This window comes from Triturus cristatus, chromosome 8 (assembly GCF_964204655.1).
Source record: "Triturus cristatus chromosome 8, aTriCri1.1, whole genome shotgun sequence".
NCBI classification, from domain to species: Eukaryota; Metazoa; Chordata; class Amphibia; order Caudata; family Salamandridae; genus Triturus; species Triturus cristatus.
Window position 1 is genome coordinate 736797868 of NC_140591.1, and position 17418 is coordinate 736815285.

General features: G+C 41.7%; 9 non-coding genes across 9 annotated transcripts; all 9 read left to right on the plus strand.

Annotated features, from left to right (window-relative positions):
• Nucleotides 1–1799: 1799 nt before the first annotated feature.
• TRNAP-UGG (transfer RNA proline (anticodon UGG)) lies at nt 1800–1871 on the plus strand. The gene has a single exon. It is a non-coding gene; the product is annotated as a tRNA-Pro (tRNA).
• Nucleotides 1872–4195: 2324 nt separating this feature from the next.
• Nucleotides 4196–4267, plus strand: TRNAP-UGG (transfer RNA proline (anticodon UGG)). The gene has a single exon. It is a non-coding gene; the product is annotated as a tRNA-Pro (tRNA).
• A 2315-nt stretch (nt 4268–6582) lies between these two features.
• TRNAP-UGG (transfer RNA proline (anticodon UGG)) lies at nt 6583–6654 on the plus strand. Its single transcript has one exon. It is a non-coding gene; the product is annotated as a tRNA-Pro (tRNA).
• A 272-nt stretch (nt 6655–6926) lies between these two features.
• TRNAV-CAC (transfer RNA valine (anticodon CAC)) lies at nt 6927–6999 on the plus strand. The gene has a single exon. It is a non-coding gene; the product is annotated as a tRNA-Val (tRNA).
• A 1970-nt stretch (nt 7000–8969) lies between these two features.
• TRNAP-UGG (transfer RNA proline (anticodon UGG)) lies at nt 8970–9041 on the plus strand. The gene has a single exon. It is a non-coding gene; the product is annotated as a tRNA-Pro (tRNA).
• A 2324-nt stretch (nt 9042–11365) lies between these two features.
• On the plus strand, nt 11366–11437 carry TRNAP-UGG (transfer RNA proline (anticodon UGG)). The gene has a single exon. It is a non-coding gene; the product is annotated as a tRNA-Pro (tRNA).
• A 2315-nt stretch (nt 11438–13752) lies between these two features.
• Nucleotides 13753–13824, plus strand: TRNAP-UGG (transfer RNA proline (anticodon UGG)). The gene has a single exon. It is a non-coding gene; the product is annotated as a tRNA-Pro (tRNA).
• A 272-nt stretch (nt 13825–14096) lies between these two features.
• Nucleotides 14097–14169, plus strand: TRNAV-CAC (transfer RNA valine (anticodon CAC)). The gene has a single exon. It is a non-coding gene; the product is annotated as a tRNA-Val (tRNA).
• Nucleotides 14170–16139: 1970 nt separating this feature from the next.
• TRNAP-UGG (transfer RNA proline (anticodon UGG)) lies at nt 16140–16211 on the plus strand. The gene has a single exon. It is a non-coding gene; the product is annotated as a tRNA-Pro (tRNA).
• The last annotated feature ends 1207 nt before the right edge of the window (nt 16212–17418 follow it).

Consider the following 17418-nt stretch of genomic DNA (forward strand, 5'->3'; position numbering starts at 1 on the left):
GAGCCCTGCAATCGGTTCACTGCTCACCTAGAACAAGCATTAACATGGAGAATTGTTGGCACCAACAGGAATCTTATTTTAGTGGAGTGTTTCTGGCTTTGAGTGCAGAGGCCCTCGGCTCAATTCCAAGATGATCCTTCTCAAGGTGATGATACAAATGCATTGTCACCTTTACGTTTAATGTCAGAATCATTTATTTCCAGTTGGTGGTGTAAGAATGTTTGCAACAGTATGGCGATTTTTCCTAGCCATGCATGAATGAAAGCATATCACTCGCCTTTAGGTGTTTTTCTAATACATTGATATTTGCATCTTCCTTCCTAGCCTGCATGTTTGACTATCTTACAGGCTGCATGTAATAAGTATCACATCAGGGCCCTTCTTCTACTCAATTCACAACTGTTCTATCACGACATAGATAAGAAAGCTGCATCTGCTTTTGTTGTGTAGTGGTAATCAGGTTTACCTGACGTGTGAAAGCCCCATGCTTTGAAAGTACACAGTAACAAAGAAACCGATGACTTTTATAAAAAGGTGTCATGTGTGTCTCTTACTTTGCTCAAAAAGTGCCAGAGATGACTTCATTTGCAGTCACTTGAAAAGTAGGGATTCTCCAATAAATGGTAAATGGTTGAAACAAATCTGAAGAAATGCATGACATACCTGTGTGTGTGTGTGTATGCATGTATGTATATATAGGGAGAGAGAGAGCGTCAATATAAACAGACTTTATTTCAATCAAGCTGTCTTTTCTATCCTTCAGGAGCAGAATGTTCTGATCATCAGCGCTCCAGAATGTAGTGTTTTCTTGGCAAGCATCACATATTGTGATGTGTTAGCTAAAAGTTCCATATCCTAGAGACAGATATATTCCTCTGTACTTGTACCTTGGGGATTCATCAAAACCTGGCATCATAAGCAGCTTTCTACTGCCACAGACTGGACAGCGAAACAATTTAAAATATCCCAGAAAAAGAAAATAAGCATGCTTAATCAGAGCTTTCTGGACAGGAAGGACCTTTGAGCAAGTGAGGAATAAGCACTGCTTTTGTTAATTTGCATAGGCAGAATAGAGACTTCTGGGAAAAGGCCGAAATTACAGTCACAGAAAATGGCTGCATCTATAGAGAACGCTAAGAAGTGTTGGCAGCTTTTCCTCTGACCCTGACCACTTTTACAAGCAATCCTATGATAGTCAGCAGGACCCACCCTAAAAAGGAAGGGGCATCCACTTGGACCCTTTCCACCTTTTCTAAATCTCGCCTGATTGAGCACTGATTGAGCAGATAAGCACATGTCATTCTCATTTCAGAAAGGTATTGGTTAGCTTGCTGCTAGCAGCTCAGTTATGTTATGATGTTAGAGGCTATGCAAGGAATGCTTTAGTCCAGCGATATGCAGTTTTTATTGCGCCTTGCCTTCACCAGGCAGATCTTTAGCTTGAATCTGTGGCCTAGGTATTCACCTTGGTATTTCTTTTGGCACAAAGTGAAGGAGTATTTGAGAGAAAATGCACAATGTGTTTCTTATGTTATTATGAACAACTTGTTACTCTTTCTCATTAAGCTTCAGCCACTGCAGAAATATATAAATAAGGGCTGACTTCCTGTAAGACGTGTCCAAAGCTGGGACGGAATAAAAGGAGACACTTGTAAATGATAGTGCTATCGTTTGAGAAAGGGTAAGTTGAGACTGACTTTCATGCGTATTCACAGACCAAGCATCATAAAGATACCAGCATGATCTTCATTGCGGGCTTAGAGCCGGTATTAGCTTTTGAGCGGTAAGAGGATTTTGAGGGCTCGTTGGTCTAGGGGTATGATTCTCGCTTTGGGTGCGAGAGGTCCCGGGTTCAAATCCCGGACGAGCCCTTTTCTTGGTACTCTTTTCAAGTTGTTTTGAAGTTTGCGTTTCAAAACCAACATCAATTTTTTCTTTGCAGTAGTGGATAATTCTTTGCTAGAGTCTCATGCTTCAGCCCTGCCCAGTCTGAGCTAATACCAAACATCTGGTCTTGCATGGCATGTACGAGCGTTCAGCTAGGGATGTCGGGCAGGTTGCATGAAAGAAATCTAAAGCCAGAGGCCCATGGAATAGCCAGTTCGGAGCAGTTTCATTACAGAAAAATCAACTGTAGGTATCTGTTTCTGTAGTGTAGTGGTTATCACGTTCGCCTCACATGCGAAAGGTCCCCAGTTCGAAACCGGGCAGAAACAGTTGTTATATTGTGTTGGCTACAATGTTGATAGGTGCCGTTTTGCCATGGAATTGTCCAAGCCCTGAAGATTATTTCATGCAATCTCGTTCCAAGAAAGGGAATTCTCTCAAAACACTAAAGTAATCGGCGTGTGGATGTATCTGTTGGTTCTCAGACCTTGCTTTCAAAAGAGCCCTGCAATCGGTTCACTGCTCACCTAGAACAAGCATTAACATGGAGAATTGTTGGCACCAACAGGAATCTTATTTTAGTGGAGTGTTTCTGGCTTTGAGTGCAGAGGCCCTCGGCTCAATTCCAAGATGATCCTTCTCAAGGTGATGATACAAATGCATTGTCACCTTTACGTTTAATGTCAGAATCATTTATTTCCAGTTGGTGGTGTAAGAATGTTTGCAACAGTATGGCGATTTTTCCTAGCCATGCATGAATGAAAGCATATCACTCGCCTTTAGGTGTTTTTCTAATACATTGATATTTGCATCTTCCTTCCTAGCCTGCATGTTTGACTATCTTACAGGCTGCATGTAATAAGTATCACATCAGGGCCCTTCTTCTACTCAATTCACAACTGTTCTATCACGACATAGATAAGAAAGCTGCATCTGCTTTTGTTGTGTAGTGGTAATCAGGTTTACCTGACGTGTGAAAGCCCCATGCTTTGAAAGTACACAGTAACAAAGAAACCGATGACTTTTATAAAAAGGTGTCATGTGTGTCTCTTACTTTGCACAAAAAGTGCCAGAGATGACTTCATTTGCAGTCACTTGAAAAGTAGGGATTCTCCAATAAATGGTAAATGGTTGAAACAAATCTGAAGAAATGCATGACATACCTGTGTGTGTGTGTGTACGCATGTATGTATATATAGGGAGAGAGAGAGCGTCAATATAAACAGACTTTATTTCAATCAAGCTGTCTTTTCTATCCTTCAGGAGCAGAATGTTCTGATCATCAGCGCTCCAGAATGTAGTGTTTTCTTGGCAAGCATCACATATTGTGATGTGTTAGCTAAAAGTTCCATATCCTAGAGACTGATATATTCCTCTGTACTTGTACCTTGGGGATTCATCAAAACCTGGCATCATAAGCAGCTTTCTACTGCCACAGACTGGACAGCGAAACAATTTAAAATATCCCAGAAAAAGAAAATAAGCATGCTTAATCAGAGCTTTCTGGACAGGAAGGACATTTGAGCAAGTGAGGAATAAGCACTGCTTTTGTTAATTTGCATAGGCAGAATAGAGACTTCTGGGAAAAGGCCGAAATTACAGTCACAGAAAATGGCTGCATCTATAGAGAACGCTAAGAAGTGTTGGCAGCTTTTCCTCTGACCCTGGCCACTTTTACAAGCAATCCTATGATAGTGAGCAGGACCCACCCTAAAAAGGAAGGGGCATCCACTTGGACCCTTTCCACCTTTTCTAAATCTCGCCTGATCGAGCCAATTGAGCACTGATTGAGCAGATAAGCACATGTCATTCTCATTTCAGAAAGGTATTGGTTAGCTTGCTGCTAGCAGCTCAGTTATGTTATGATGTTAGAGGCTATGCAAGGAATGCTTTAGTCCAGCGATATGCAGTTTTTATTGCGCCTTGCATTCAGCAGGAAGATCTTTAGCTTGAATCTGTGGCCTAGGTATTCACCTTGGTATTTCTTTTGGCACAAAGTGAAGGAGTATTTGAGAGAAAATGCACAATGTGTTTCTTATGTTGTTATGAACAACTTGTTACTCTTTCTCATTAAGCTTCAGCCACTGCAGAAATATATAAATAAGGGCTGACTTCCTGTAAGACGTGTCCAAAGCTGGGACGGAATAAAAGGAGACACTTGTAAATGATAGTGCTATCGTTTGAGAAAGGGTAAGTTGAGACTGACTTTCATGCGTATTCACAGACCAAGCATCATAAAGATACCAGCATGATCTTCATTGCGGGCTTAGAGCCGGTATTAGCTTTTGAGAGGTAAGAGGATTTTGAGGGCTCGTTGGTCTAGGGGTATGATTCTCGCTTTGGGTGCGAGAGGTCCCGGGTTCAAATCCCGGACGAGCCCTTTTCTTGGTACTCTTTTCAAGTTGTTTTGAAGTTTGCGTTTCAAAACCAACATCAATTTTTTCTTTGCAGTAGTGGATAATTCTTTGCTAGAGTCTCATGCTTCAGCCCTGCCCAGTCTGAGCTAATACCAAACATCTGGTCTTGCATGGCATGTACGAGCGTTCAGCTAGGGATGTCGGGCAGGTTGCATGAAAGAAATCTAAAGCCAGAGGCCCATGGAATAGCCAGTTCGGAGCAGTTTCATTACAGAAAAATCAACTGTAGGTATCTGTTTCTGTAGTGTAGTGGTTATCACGTTCGCCTCACACGCGAAAGGTCCCCGGTTTGAAACCGGGCAGAAACAGTTGTTATATTGTGTTGGCTACAATGTTGATAGGTGCCGTTTTGCCATGGAATTGTCCAAGCCCTGAAGATTATTTCATGCAATCTCGTTCCAAGAAAGGGAATTCTCTCAAAACACTAAAGTAATCGGCGTGTGGATGTATCTGTTGGTTCTCAGACCTTGCTTTCAAAAGAGCCCTGCAATCGGTTCACTGCTCACCTAGAACAAGCATTAACATGGAGAATTGTTGGCACCAACAGGAATCTTATTTTAGTGGAGTGTTTCTGGCTTTGAGTGCAGAGGCCCTCGGCTCAATTCCAAGATGATCCTTCTCAAGGTGATGATACAAATGCATTGTCACCTTTACGTTTAATGTCAGAATCATTTATTTCCAGTTGGTGGTGTAAGAATGTTTGCAACAGTATGGCGATTTTTCCTAGCCATGCATGAATGAAAGCATATCACTCGCCTTTAGGTGTTTTTCTAATACATTGATATTTGCATCTTCCTTCCTAGCCTGCATGTTTGACTATCTTACAGGCTGCATGTAATAAGTATCACATCAGGGCCCTTCTTCTACTCAATTCACAACTGTTCTATCACGACATAGATAAGAAAGCTGCATCTGCTTTTGTTGTGTAGTGGTAATCAGGTTTACCTGACGTGTGAAAGCCCCATGCTTTGAAAGTACATAGTAACAAAGAAACCGATGACTTTTATAAAAAGGTGTCATGTGTGTCTCTTACTTTGCACAAAAAGTGCCAGAGATGACTTCATTTGCAGTCACTTGAAAAGTAGGGATTCTCCAATAAATGGTAAATGGTTGAAACAAATCTGAAGAAATGCATGACATACCTGTGTGTGTGTGTGTACGCATGTATGTATATATAGGGAGAGAGAGAGCGTCAATATAAACAGACTTTATTTCAATCAAGCTGTCTTTTCTATCCTTCAGGAGCAGAATGTTCTGATCATCAGCGCTCCAGAATGTAGTGTTTTCTTGGCAAGCATCACATATTGTGATGTGTTAGCTAAAAGTTCCATATCCTAGAGACTGATATATTCCTCTGTACTTGTACCTTGGGGATTCATCAAAACCTGGCATCATAAGCAGCTTTCTACTGCCACAGACTGGACAGCGAAACAATTTAAAATATCCCAGAAAAAGAAAATAAGCATGCTTAATCAGAGCTTTCTGGACAGGAAGGACCTTTGAGCAAGTGAGGAATAAGCACTGCTTTTGTTAATTTGCATAGGCAGAATAGAGACTTCTGGGAAAAGGCCGAAATTACAGTCACAGAAAATGGCTGCATCTATAGAGAACGCTAAGAAGTGTTGGCAGCTTTTCCTCTGACCCTGACCACTTTTACAAGCAATCCTATGATAGTCAGCAGGACCCACCCTAAAAAGGAAGGGGCATCCACTTGGACCCTTTCCACCTTTTCTAAATCTCGCCTGATTGAGCACTGATTGAGCAGATAAGCACATGTCATTCTCATTTCAGAAAGGTATTGGTTAGCTTGCTGCTAGCAGCTCAGTTATGTTATGATGTTAGAGGCTATGCAAGGAATGCTTTAGTCCAGCGATATGCAGTTTTTATTGCGCCTTGCCTTCACCAGGAAGATCTTTAGCTTGAATCTGTGGCCTAGGTATTCACCTTGGTATTTCTTTTGGCACAAAGTGAAGGAGTATTTGAGAGAAAATGCACAATGTGTTTCTTATGTTATTATGAACAACTTGTTACTCTTTCTCATTAAGCTTCAGCCACTGCAGAAATATATAAATAAGGGCTGACTTCCTGTAAGACGTGTCCAAAGCTGGGACGGAATAAAAGGAGACACTTGTAAATGATAGTGCTATCGTTTGAGAAAGGGTAAGTTGAGACTGACTTTCATGCGTATTCACAGACCAAGCATCATAAAGATACCAGCATGATCTTCATTGCGGGCTTAGAGCCAGTATTAGCTTTTGAGCGGTAAGAGGATTTTGAGGGCTCGTTGGTCTAGGGGTATGATTCTCGCTTTGGGTGCGAGAGGTCCCGGGTTCAAATCCCGGACGAGCCCTTTTCTTGGTACTCTTTTCAAGTTGTTTTGAAGTTTGCGTTTCAAAACCAACATCAATTTTTTCTTTGCAGTAGTGGATAATTCTTTGCTAGAGTCTCATGCTTCAGCCCTGCCCAATCTGAGCTAATACCAAACATCTGGTCTTGCATGGCATGTACGAGCGTTCAGCTAGGGATGTCGGGCAGGTTGCATGAAAGAAATCTAAAGCCAGAGGCCCATGGAATAGCCAGTTCGGAGCAGTTTCATTACAGAAAAATCAACTGTAGGTATCTGTTTCTGTAGTGTAGTGGTTATCACGTTCGCCTCACACGCGAAAGGTCCCCGGTTCGAAACCGGGCAGAAACAGTTGTTATATTGTGTTGGCTACAATGTTGATAGGTGCCGTTTTGCCATGGAATTGTCCAAGCCCTGAAGATTATTTCATGCAATCTCGTTCCAAGAAAGGGAATTCTCTCAAAACACTAAAGTAATCGGCGTGTGGATGTATCTGTTGGTTCTCAGACCTTGCTTTCAAAAGAGCCCTGCAATCGGTTCACTGCTCACCTAGAACAAGCATTAACATGGAGAATTGTTGGCACCAACAGGAATCTTATTTTAGTGGAGTGTTTCTGGCTTTGAGTGCAGAGGCCCTCGGCTCAATTCCAAGATGATCCTTCTCAAGGTGATGATACAAATGCATTGTCACCTTTACGTTTAATGTCAGAATCATTTATTTCCAGTTGGTGGTGTAAGAATGTTTGCAACAGTATGGCGATTTTTCCTAGCCATGCATGAATGAAAGCATATCACTCGCCTTTAGGTGTTTTTCTAATACATTGATATTTGCATCTTCCTTCCTAGCCTGCATGTTTGACTATCTTACAGGCTGCATGTAATAAGTATCACATCAGGGCCCTTCTTCTACTCAATTCACAACTGTTCTATCACGACATAGATAAGAAAGCTGCATCTGCTTTTGTTGTGTAGTGGTAATCAGGTTTACCTGACGTGTGAAAGCCCCATGCTTTGAAAGTACACAGTAACAAAGAAACCGATGACTTTTATAAAAAGGTGTCATGTGTGTCTCTTACTTTGCTCAAAAAGTGCCAGAGATGACTTCATTTGCAGTCACTTGAAAAGTAGGGATTCTCCAATAAATGGTAAATGGTTGAAACAAATCTGAAGAAATGCATGACATACCTGTGTGTGTGTGTGTATGCATGTATGTATATATAGGGAGAGAGAGAGCGTCAATATAAACAGACTTTATTTCAATCAAGCTGTCTTTTCTATCCTTCAGGAGCAGAATGTTCTGATCATCAGCGCTCCAGAATGTAGTGTTTTCTTGGCAAGCATCACATATTGTGATGTGTTAGCTAAAAGTTCCATATCCTAGAGACAGATATATTCCTCTGTACTTGTACCTTGGGGATTCATCAAAACCTGGCATCATAAGCAGCTTTCTACTGCCACAGACTGGACAGCGAAACAATTTAAAATATCCCAGAAAAAGAAAATAAGCATGCTTAATCAGAGCTTTCTGGACAGGAAGGACCTTTGAGCAAGTGAGGAATAAGCACTGCTTTTGTTAATTTGCATAGGCAGAATAGAGACTTCTGGGAAAAGGCCGAAATTACAGTCACAGAAAATGGCTGCATCTATAGAGAACGCTAAGAAGTGTTGGCAGCTTTTCCTCTGACCCTGACCACTTTTACAAGCAATCCTATGATAGTCAGCAGGACCCACCCTAAAAAGGAAGGGGCATCCACTTGGACCCTTTCCACCTTTTCTAAATCTCGCCTGATTGAGCACTGATTGAGCAGATAAGCACATGTCATTCTCATTTCAGAAAGGTATTGGTTAGCTTGCTGCTAGCAGCTCAGTTATGTTATGATGTTAGAGGCTATGCAAGGAATGCTTTAGTCCAGCGATATGCAGTTTTTATTGCGCCTTGCCTTCACCAGGCAGATCTTTAGCTTGAATCTGTGGCCTAGGTATTCACCTTGGTATTTCTTTTGGCACAAAGTGAAGGAGTATTTGAGAGAAAATGCACAATGTGTTTCTTATGTTATTATGAACAACTTGTTACTCTTTCTCATTAAGCTTCAGCCACTGCAGAAATATATAAATAAGGGCTGACTTCCTGTAAGACGTGTCCAAAGCTGGGACGGAATAAAAGGAGACACTTGTAAATGATAGTGCTATCGTTTGAGAAAGGGTAAGTTGAGACTGACTTTCATGCGTATTCACAGACCAAGCATCATAAAGATACCAGCATGATCTTCATTGCGGGCTTAGAGCCGGTATTAGCTTTTGAGCGGTAAGAGGATTTTGAGGGCTCGTTGGTCTAGGGGTATGATTCTCGCTTTGGGTGCGAGAGGTCCCGGGTTCAAATCCCGGACGAGCCCTTTTCTTGGTACTCTTTTCAAGTTGTTTTGAAGTTTGCGTTTCAAAACCAACATCAATTTTTTCTTTGCAGTAGTGGATAATTCTTTGCTAGAGTCTCATGCTTCAGCCCTGCCCAGTCTGAGCTAATACCAAACATCTGGTCTTGCATGGCATGTACGAGCGTTCAGCTAGGGATGTCGGGCAGGTTGCATGAAAGAAATCTAAAGCCAGAGGCCCATGGAATAGCCAGTTCGGAGCAGTTTCATTACAGAAAAATCAACTGTAGCTATCTGTTTCTGTAGTGTAGTGGTTATCACGTTCGCCTCACACGCGAAAGGTCCCCAGTTCGAAACCGGGCAGAAACAGTTGTTATATTGTGTTGGCTACAATGTTGATAGGTGCCGTTTTGCCATGGAATTGTCCAAGCCCTGAAGATTATTTCATGCAATCTCGTTCCAAGAAAGGGAATTCTCTCAAAACACTAAAGTAATCGGCGTGTGGATGTATCTGTTGGTTCTCAGACCTTGCTTTCAAAAGAGCCCTGCAATCGGTTCACTGCTCACCTAGAACAAGCATTAACATGGAGAATTGTTGGCACCAACAGGAATCTTATTTTAGTGGAGTGTTTCTGGCTTTGAGTGCAGAGGCCCTCGGCTCAATTCCAAGATGATCCTTCTCAAGGTGATGATACAAATGCATTGTCACCTTTACGTTTAATGTCAGAATCATTTATTTCCAGTTGGTGGTGTAAGAATGTTTGCAACAGTATGGCGATTTTTCCTAGCCATGCATGAATGAAAGCATATCACTCGCCTTTAGGTGTTTTTCTAATACATTGATATTTGCATCTTCCTTCCTAGCCTGCATGTTTGACTATCTTACAGGCTGCATGTAATAAGTATCACATCAGGGCCCTTCTTCTACTCAATTCACAACTGTTCTATCACGACATAGATAAGAAAGCTGCATCTGCTTTTGTTGTGTAGTGGTAATCAGGTTTACCTGACGTGTGAAAGCCCCATGCTTTGAAAGTACACAGTAACAAAGAAACCGATGACTTTTATAAAAAGGTGTCATGTGTGTCTCTTACTTTGCACAAAAAGTGCCAGAGATGACTTCATTTGCAGTCACTTGAAAAGTAGGGATTCTCCAATAAATGGTAAATGGTTGAAACAAATCTGAAGAAATGCATGACATACCTGTGTGTGTGTGTGTACGCATGTATGTATATATAGGGAGAGAGAGAGCGTCAATATAAACAGACTTTATTTCAATCAAGCTGTCTTTTCTATCCTTCAGGAGCAGAATGTTCTGATCATCAGCGCTCCAGAATGTAGTGTTTTCTTGGCAAGCATCACATATTGTGATGTGTTAGCTAAAAGTTCCATATCCTAGAGACTGATATATTCCTCTGTACTTGTACCTTGGGGATTCATCAAAACCTGGCATCATAAGCAGCTTTCTACTGCCACAGACTGGACAGCGAAACAATTTAAAATATCCCAGAAAAAGAAAATAAGCATGCTTAATCAGAGCTTTCTGGACAGGAAGGACATTTGAGCAAGTGAGGAATAAGCACTGCTTTTGTTAATTTGCATAGGCAGAATAGAGACTTCTGGGAAAAGGCCGAAATTACAGTCACAGAAAATGGCTGCATCTATAGAGAACGCTAAGAAGTGTTGGCAGCTTTTCCTCTGACCCTGGCCACTTTTACAAGCAATCCTATGATAGTGAGCAGGACCCACCCTAAAAAGGAAGGGGCATCCACTTGGACCCTTTCCACCTTTTCTAAATCTCGCCTGATCGAGCCAATTGAGCACTGATTGAGCAGATAAGCACATGTCATTCTCATTTCAGAAAGGTATTGGTTAGCTTGCTGCTAGCAGCTCAGTTATGTTATGATGTTAGAGGCTATGCAAGGAATGCTTTAGTCCAGCGATATGCAGTTTTTATTGCGCCTTGCATTCAGCAGGAAGATCTTTAGCTTGAATCTGTGGCCTAGGTATTCACCTTGGTATTTCTTTTGGCACAAAGTGAAGGAGTATTTGAGAGAAAATGCACAATGTGTTTCTTATGTTGTTATGAACAACTTGTTACTCTTTCTCATTAAGCTTCAGCCACTGCAGAAATATATAAATAAGGGCTGACTTCCTGTAAGACGTGTCCAAAGCTGGGACGGAATAAAAGGAGACACTTGTAAATGATAGTGCTATCGTTTGAGAAAGGGTAAGTTGAGACTGACTTTCATGCGTATTCACAGACCAAGCATCATAAAGATACCAGCATGATCTTCATTGCGGGCTTAGAGCCGGTATTAGCTTTTGAGAGGTAAGAGGATTTTGAGGGCTCGTTGGTCTAGGGGTATGATTCTCGCTTTGGGTGCGAGAGGTCCCGGGTTCAAATCCCGGACGAGCCCTTTTCTTGGTACTCTTTTCAAGTTGTTTTGAAGTTTGCGTTTCAAAACCAACATCAATTTTTTCTTTGCAGTAGTGGATAATTCTTTGCTAGAGTCTCATGCTTCAGCCCTGCCCAGTCTGAGCTAATACCAAACATCTGGTCTTGCATGGCATGTACGAGCGTTCAGCTAGGGATGTCGGGCAGGTTGCATGAAAGAAATCTAAAGCCAGAGGCCCATGGAATAGCCAGTTCGGAGCAGTTTCATTACAGAAAAATCAACTGTAGGTATCTGTTTCTGTAGTGTAGTGGTTATCACGTTCGCCTCACACGCGAAAGGTCCCCGGTTTGAAACCGGGCAGAAACAGTTGTTATATTGTGTTGGCTACAATGTTGATAGGTGCCGTTTTGCCATGGAATTGTCCAAGCCCTGAAGATTATTTCATGCAATCTCGTTCCAAGAAAGGGAATTCTCTCAAAACACTAAAGTAATCGGCGTGTGGATGTATCTGTTGGTTCTCAGACCTTGCTTTCAAAAGAGCCCTGCAATCGGTTCACTGCTCACCTAGAACAAGCATTAACATGGAGAATTGTTGGCACCAACAGGAATCTTATTTTAGTGGAGTGTTTCTGGCTTTGAGTGCAGAGGCCCTCGGCTCAATTCCAAGATGATCCTTCTCAAGGTGATGATACAAATGCATTGTCACCTTTACGTTTAATGTCAGAATCATTTATTTCCAGTTGGTGGTGTAAGAATGTTTGCAACAGTATGGCGATTTTTCCTAGCCATGCATGAATGAAAGCATATCACTCGCCTTTAGGTGTTTTTCTAATACATTGATATTTGCATCTTCCTTCCTAGCCTGCATGTTTGACTATCTTACAGGCTGCATGTAATAAGTATCACATCAGGGCCCTTCTTCTACTCAATTCACAACTGTTCTATCACGACATAGATAAGAAAGCTGCATCTGCTTTTGTTGTGTAGTGGTAATCAGGTTTACCTGACGTGTGAAAGCCCCATGCTTTGAAAGTACATAGTAACAAAGAAACCGATGACTTTTATAAAAAGGTGTCATGTGTGTCTCTTACTTTGCACAAAAAGTGCCAGAGATGACTTCATTTGCAGTCACTTGAAAAGTAGGGATTCTCCAATAAATGGTAAATGGTTGAAACAAATCTGAAGAAATGCATGACATACCTGTGTGTGTGTGTGTACGCATGTATGTATATATAGGGAGAGAGAGAGCGTCAATATAAACAGACTTTATTTCAATCAAGCTGTCTTTTCTATCCTTCAGGAGCAGAATGTTCTGATCATCAGCGCTCCAGAATGTAGTGTTTTCTTGGCAAGCATCACATATTGTGATGTGTTAGCTAAAAGTTCCATATCCTAGAGACTGATATATTCCTCTGTACTTGTACCTTGGGGATTCATCAAAACCTGGCATCATAAGCAGCTTTCTACTGCCACAGACTGGACAGCGAAACAATTTAAAATATCCCAGAAAAAGAAAATAAGCATGCTTAATCAGAGCTTTCTGGACAGGAAGGACCTTTGAGCAAGTGAGGAATAAGCACTGCTTTTGTTAATTTGCATAGGCAGAATAGAGACTTCTGGGAAAAGGCCGAAATTACAGTCACAGAAAATGGCTGCATCTATAGAGAACGCTAAGAAGTGTTGGCAGCTTTTCCTCTGACCCTGACCACTTTTACAAGCAATCCTATGATAGTCAGCAGGACCCACCCTAAAAAGGAAGGGGCATCCACTTGGACCCTTTCCACCTTTTCTAAATCTCGCCTGATTGAGCACTGATTGAGCAGATAAGCACATGTCATTCTCATTTCAGAAAGGTATTGGTTAGCTTGCTGCTAGCAGCTCAGTTATGTTATGATGTTAGAGGCTATGCAAGGAATGCTTTAGTCCAGCGATATGCAGTTTTTATTGCGCCTTGCCTTCACCAGGAAGATCTTTAGCTTGAATCTGTGGCCTAGGTATTCACCTTGGTATTTCTTTTGGCACAAAGTGAAGGAGTATTTGAGAGAAAATGCACAATGTGTTTCTTATGTTATTATGAACAACTTGTTACTCTTTCTCATTAAGCTTCAGCCACTGCAGAAATATATAAATAAGGGCTGACTTCCTGTAAGACGTGTCCAAAGCTGGGACGGAATAAAAGGAGACACTTGTAAATGATAGTGCTATCGTTTGAGAAAGGGTAAGTTGAGACTGACTTTCATGCGTATTCACAGACCAAGCATCATAAAGATACCAGCATGATCTTCATTGCGGGCTTAGAGCCAGTATTAGCTTTTGAGCGGTAAGAGGATTTTGAGGGCTCGTTGGTCTAGGGGTATGATTCTCGCTTTGGGTGCGAGAGGTCCCGGGTTCAAATCCCGGACGAGCCCTTTTCTTGGTACTCTTTTCAAGTTGTTTTGAAGTTTGCCTTTCAAAACCAACATCAATTTTTTCTTTGCAGTAGTGGATAATTCTTTGCTAGAGTCTCATGCTTCAGCCCTGCCCAATCTGAGCTAATACCAAACATCTGGTCTTGCATGGCATGTACGAGCGTTCAGCTAGGGATGTCGGGCAGGTTGCATGAAAGAAATCTAAAGCCAGAGGCCCATGGAATAGCCAGTTCGGAGCAGTTTCATTACAGAAAAATCAACTGTAGGTATCTGTTTCTGTAGTGTAGTGGTTATCACGTTCGCCTCACACGCGAAAGGTCCCCGGTTCGAAACCGGGCAGAAACAGTTGTTATATTGTGTTGGCTACAATGTTGATAGGTGCCGTTTTGCCATGGAATTGTCCAAGCCCTGAAGATTATTTCATGCAATCTCGTTCCAAGAAAGGGAATTCTCTCAAAACACTAAAGTAATCGGCGTGTGGATGTATCTGTTGGTTCTCAGACCTTGCTTTCAAAAGAGCCCTGCAATCGGTTCACTGCTCACCTAGAACAAGCATTAACATGGAGAATTGTTGGCACCAACAGGAATCTTATTTTAGTGGAGTGTTTCTGGCTTTGAGTGCAGAGGCCCTCGGCTCAATTCCAAGATGATCCTTCTCAAGGTGATGATACAAATGCATTGTCACCTTTACGTTTAATGTCAGAATCATTTATTTCCAGTTGGTGGTGTAAGAATGTTTGCAACAGTATGGCGATTTTTCCTAGCCATGCATGAATGAAAGCATATCACTCGCCTTTAGGTGTTTTTCTAATACATTGATATTTGCATCTTCCTTCCTAGCCTGCATGTTTGACTATCTTACAGGCTGCATGTAATAAGTATCACATCAGGGCCCTTCTTCTACTCAATTCACAACTGTTCTATCACGACATAGATAAGAAAGCTGCATCTGCTTTTGTTGTGTAGTGGTAATCAGGTTTACCTGACGTGTGAAAGCCCCATGCTTTGAAAGTACACAGTAACAAAGAAACCGATGACTTTTATAAAAAGGTGTCATGTGTGTCTCTTACTTTGCTCAAAAAGTGCCAGAGATGACTTCATTTGCAGTCACTTGAAAAGTAGGGATTCTCCAATAAATGGTAAATGGTTGAAACAAATCTGAAGAAATGCATGACATACCTGTGTGTGTGTGTGTATGCATGTATGTATATATAGGGAGAGAGAGAGCGTCAATATAAACAGACTTTATTTCAATCAAGCTGTCTTTTCTATCCTTCAGGAGCAGAATGTTCTGATCATCAGCGCTCCAGAATGTAGTGTTTTCTTGGCAAGCATCACATATTGTGATGTGTTAGCTAAAAGTTCCATATCCTAGAGACAGATATATTCCTCTGTACTTGTACCTTGGGGATTCATCAAAACCTGGCATCATAAGCAGCTTTCTACTGCCACAGACTGGACAGCGAAACAATTTAAAATATCCCAGAAAAAGAAAATAAGCATGCTTAATCAGAGCTTTCTGGACAGGAAGGACCTTTGAGCAAGTGAGGAATAAGCACTGCTTTTGTTAATTTGCATAGGCAGAATAGAGACTTCTGGGAAAAGGCCGAAATTACAGTCACAGAAAATGGCTGCATCTATAGAGAACGCTAAGAAGTGTTGGCAGCTTTTCCTCTGACCCTGACCACTTTTACAAGCAATCCTATGATAGTCAGCAGGACCCACCCTAAAAAGGAAGGGGCATCCACTTGGACCCTTTCCACCTTTTCTAAATCTCGCCTGATTGAGCACTGATTGAGCAGATAAGCACATGTCATTCTCATTTCAGAAAGGTATTGGTTAGCTTGCTGCTAGCAGCTCAGTTATGTTATGATGTTAGAGGCTATGCAAGGAATGCTTTAGTCCAGCGATATGCAGTTTTTATTGCGCCTTGCCTTCACCAGGCAGATCTTTAGCTTGAATCTGTGGCCTAGGTATTCACCTTGGTATTTCTTTTGGCACAAAGTGAAGGAGTATTTGAGAGAAAATGCACAATGTGTTTCTTATGTTGTTATGAACAACTTGTTACTCTTTCTCATTAAGCTTCAGCCACTGCAGAAATATATAAATAAGGGCTGACTTCCTGTAAGACGTGTCCAAAGCTGGGACGGAATAAAAGGAGACACTTGTAAATGATAGTGCTATCGTTTGAGAAAGGGTAAGTTGAGACTGACTTTCATGCGTATTCACAGACCAAGCATCATAAAGATACCAGCATGATCTTCATTGCGGGCTTAGAGCCGGTATTAGCTTTTGAGCGGTAAGAGGATTTTGAGGGCTCGTTGGTCTAGGGGTATGATTCTCGCTTTGGGTGCGAGAGGTCCCGGGTTCAAATCCCGGACGAGCCCTTTTCTTGGTACTCTTTTCAAGTTGTTTTGAAGTTTGCGTTTCAAAACCAACATCAATTTTTTCTTTGCAGTAGTGGATAATTCTTTGCTAGAGTCTCATGCTTCAGCCCTGCCCAGTCTGAGCTAATACCAAACATCTGGTCTTGCATGGCATGTACGAGCGTTCAGCTAGGGATGTCGGGCAGGTTGCATGAAAGAAATCTAAAGCCAGAGGCCCATGGAATAGCCAGTTCGGAGCAGTTTCATTACAGAAAAATCAACTGTAGGTATCTGTTTCTGTAGTGTAGTGGTTATCACGTTCGCCTCACACGCGAAAGGTCCCCAGTTCGAAACCGGGCAGAAACAGTTGTTATATTGTGTTGGCTACAATGTTGATAGGTGCCGTTTTGCCATGGAATTGTCCAAGCCCTGAAGATTATTTCATGCAATCTCGTTCCAAGAAAGGGAATTCTCTCAAAACACTAAAGTAATCGGCGTGTGGATGTATCTGTTGGTTCTCAGACCTTGCTTTCAAAAGAGCCCTGCAATCGGTTCACTGCTCACCTAGAACAAGCATTAACATGGAGAATTGTTGGCACCAACAGGAATCTTATTTTAGTGGAGTGTTTCTGGCTTTGAGTGCAGAGGCCCTCGGCTCAATTCCAAGATGATCCTTCTCAAGGTGATGATACAAATGCATTGTCACCTTTACGTTTAATGTCAGAATCATTTATTTCCAGTTGGTGGTGTAAGAATGTTTGCAACAGTATGGCGATTTTTCCTAGCCATGCATGAATGAAAGCATATCACTCGCCTTTAGGTGTTTTTCTAATACATTGATATTTGCATCTTCCTTCCTAGCCTGCATGTTTGACTATCTTACAGGCTGCATGTAATAAGTATCACATCAGGGCCCTTCTTCTACTCAATTCACAACTGTTCTATCACGACATAGATAAGAAAGCTGCATCTGCTTTTGTTGTGTAGTGGTAATCAGGTTTACCTGACGTGTGAAAGCCCCATGCTTTGAAAGTACACAGTAACAAAGAAACCGATGACTTTTATAAAAAGGTGTCATGTGTGTCTCTTACTTTGCACAAAAAGTGCCAGAGATGACTTCATTTGCAGTCACTTGAAAAGTAGGGATTCTCCAATAAATGGTAAATGGTTGAAACAAATCTGAAGAAATGCATGACATACCTGTGTGTGTGTGTGTACGCATGTATGT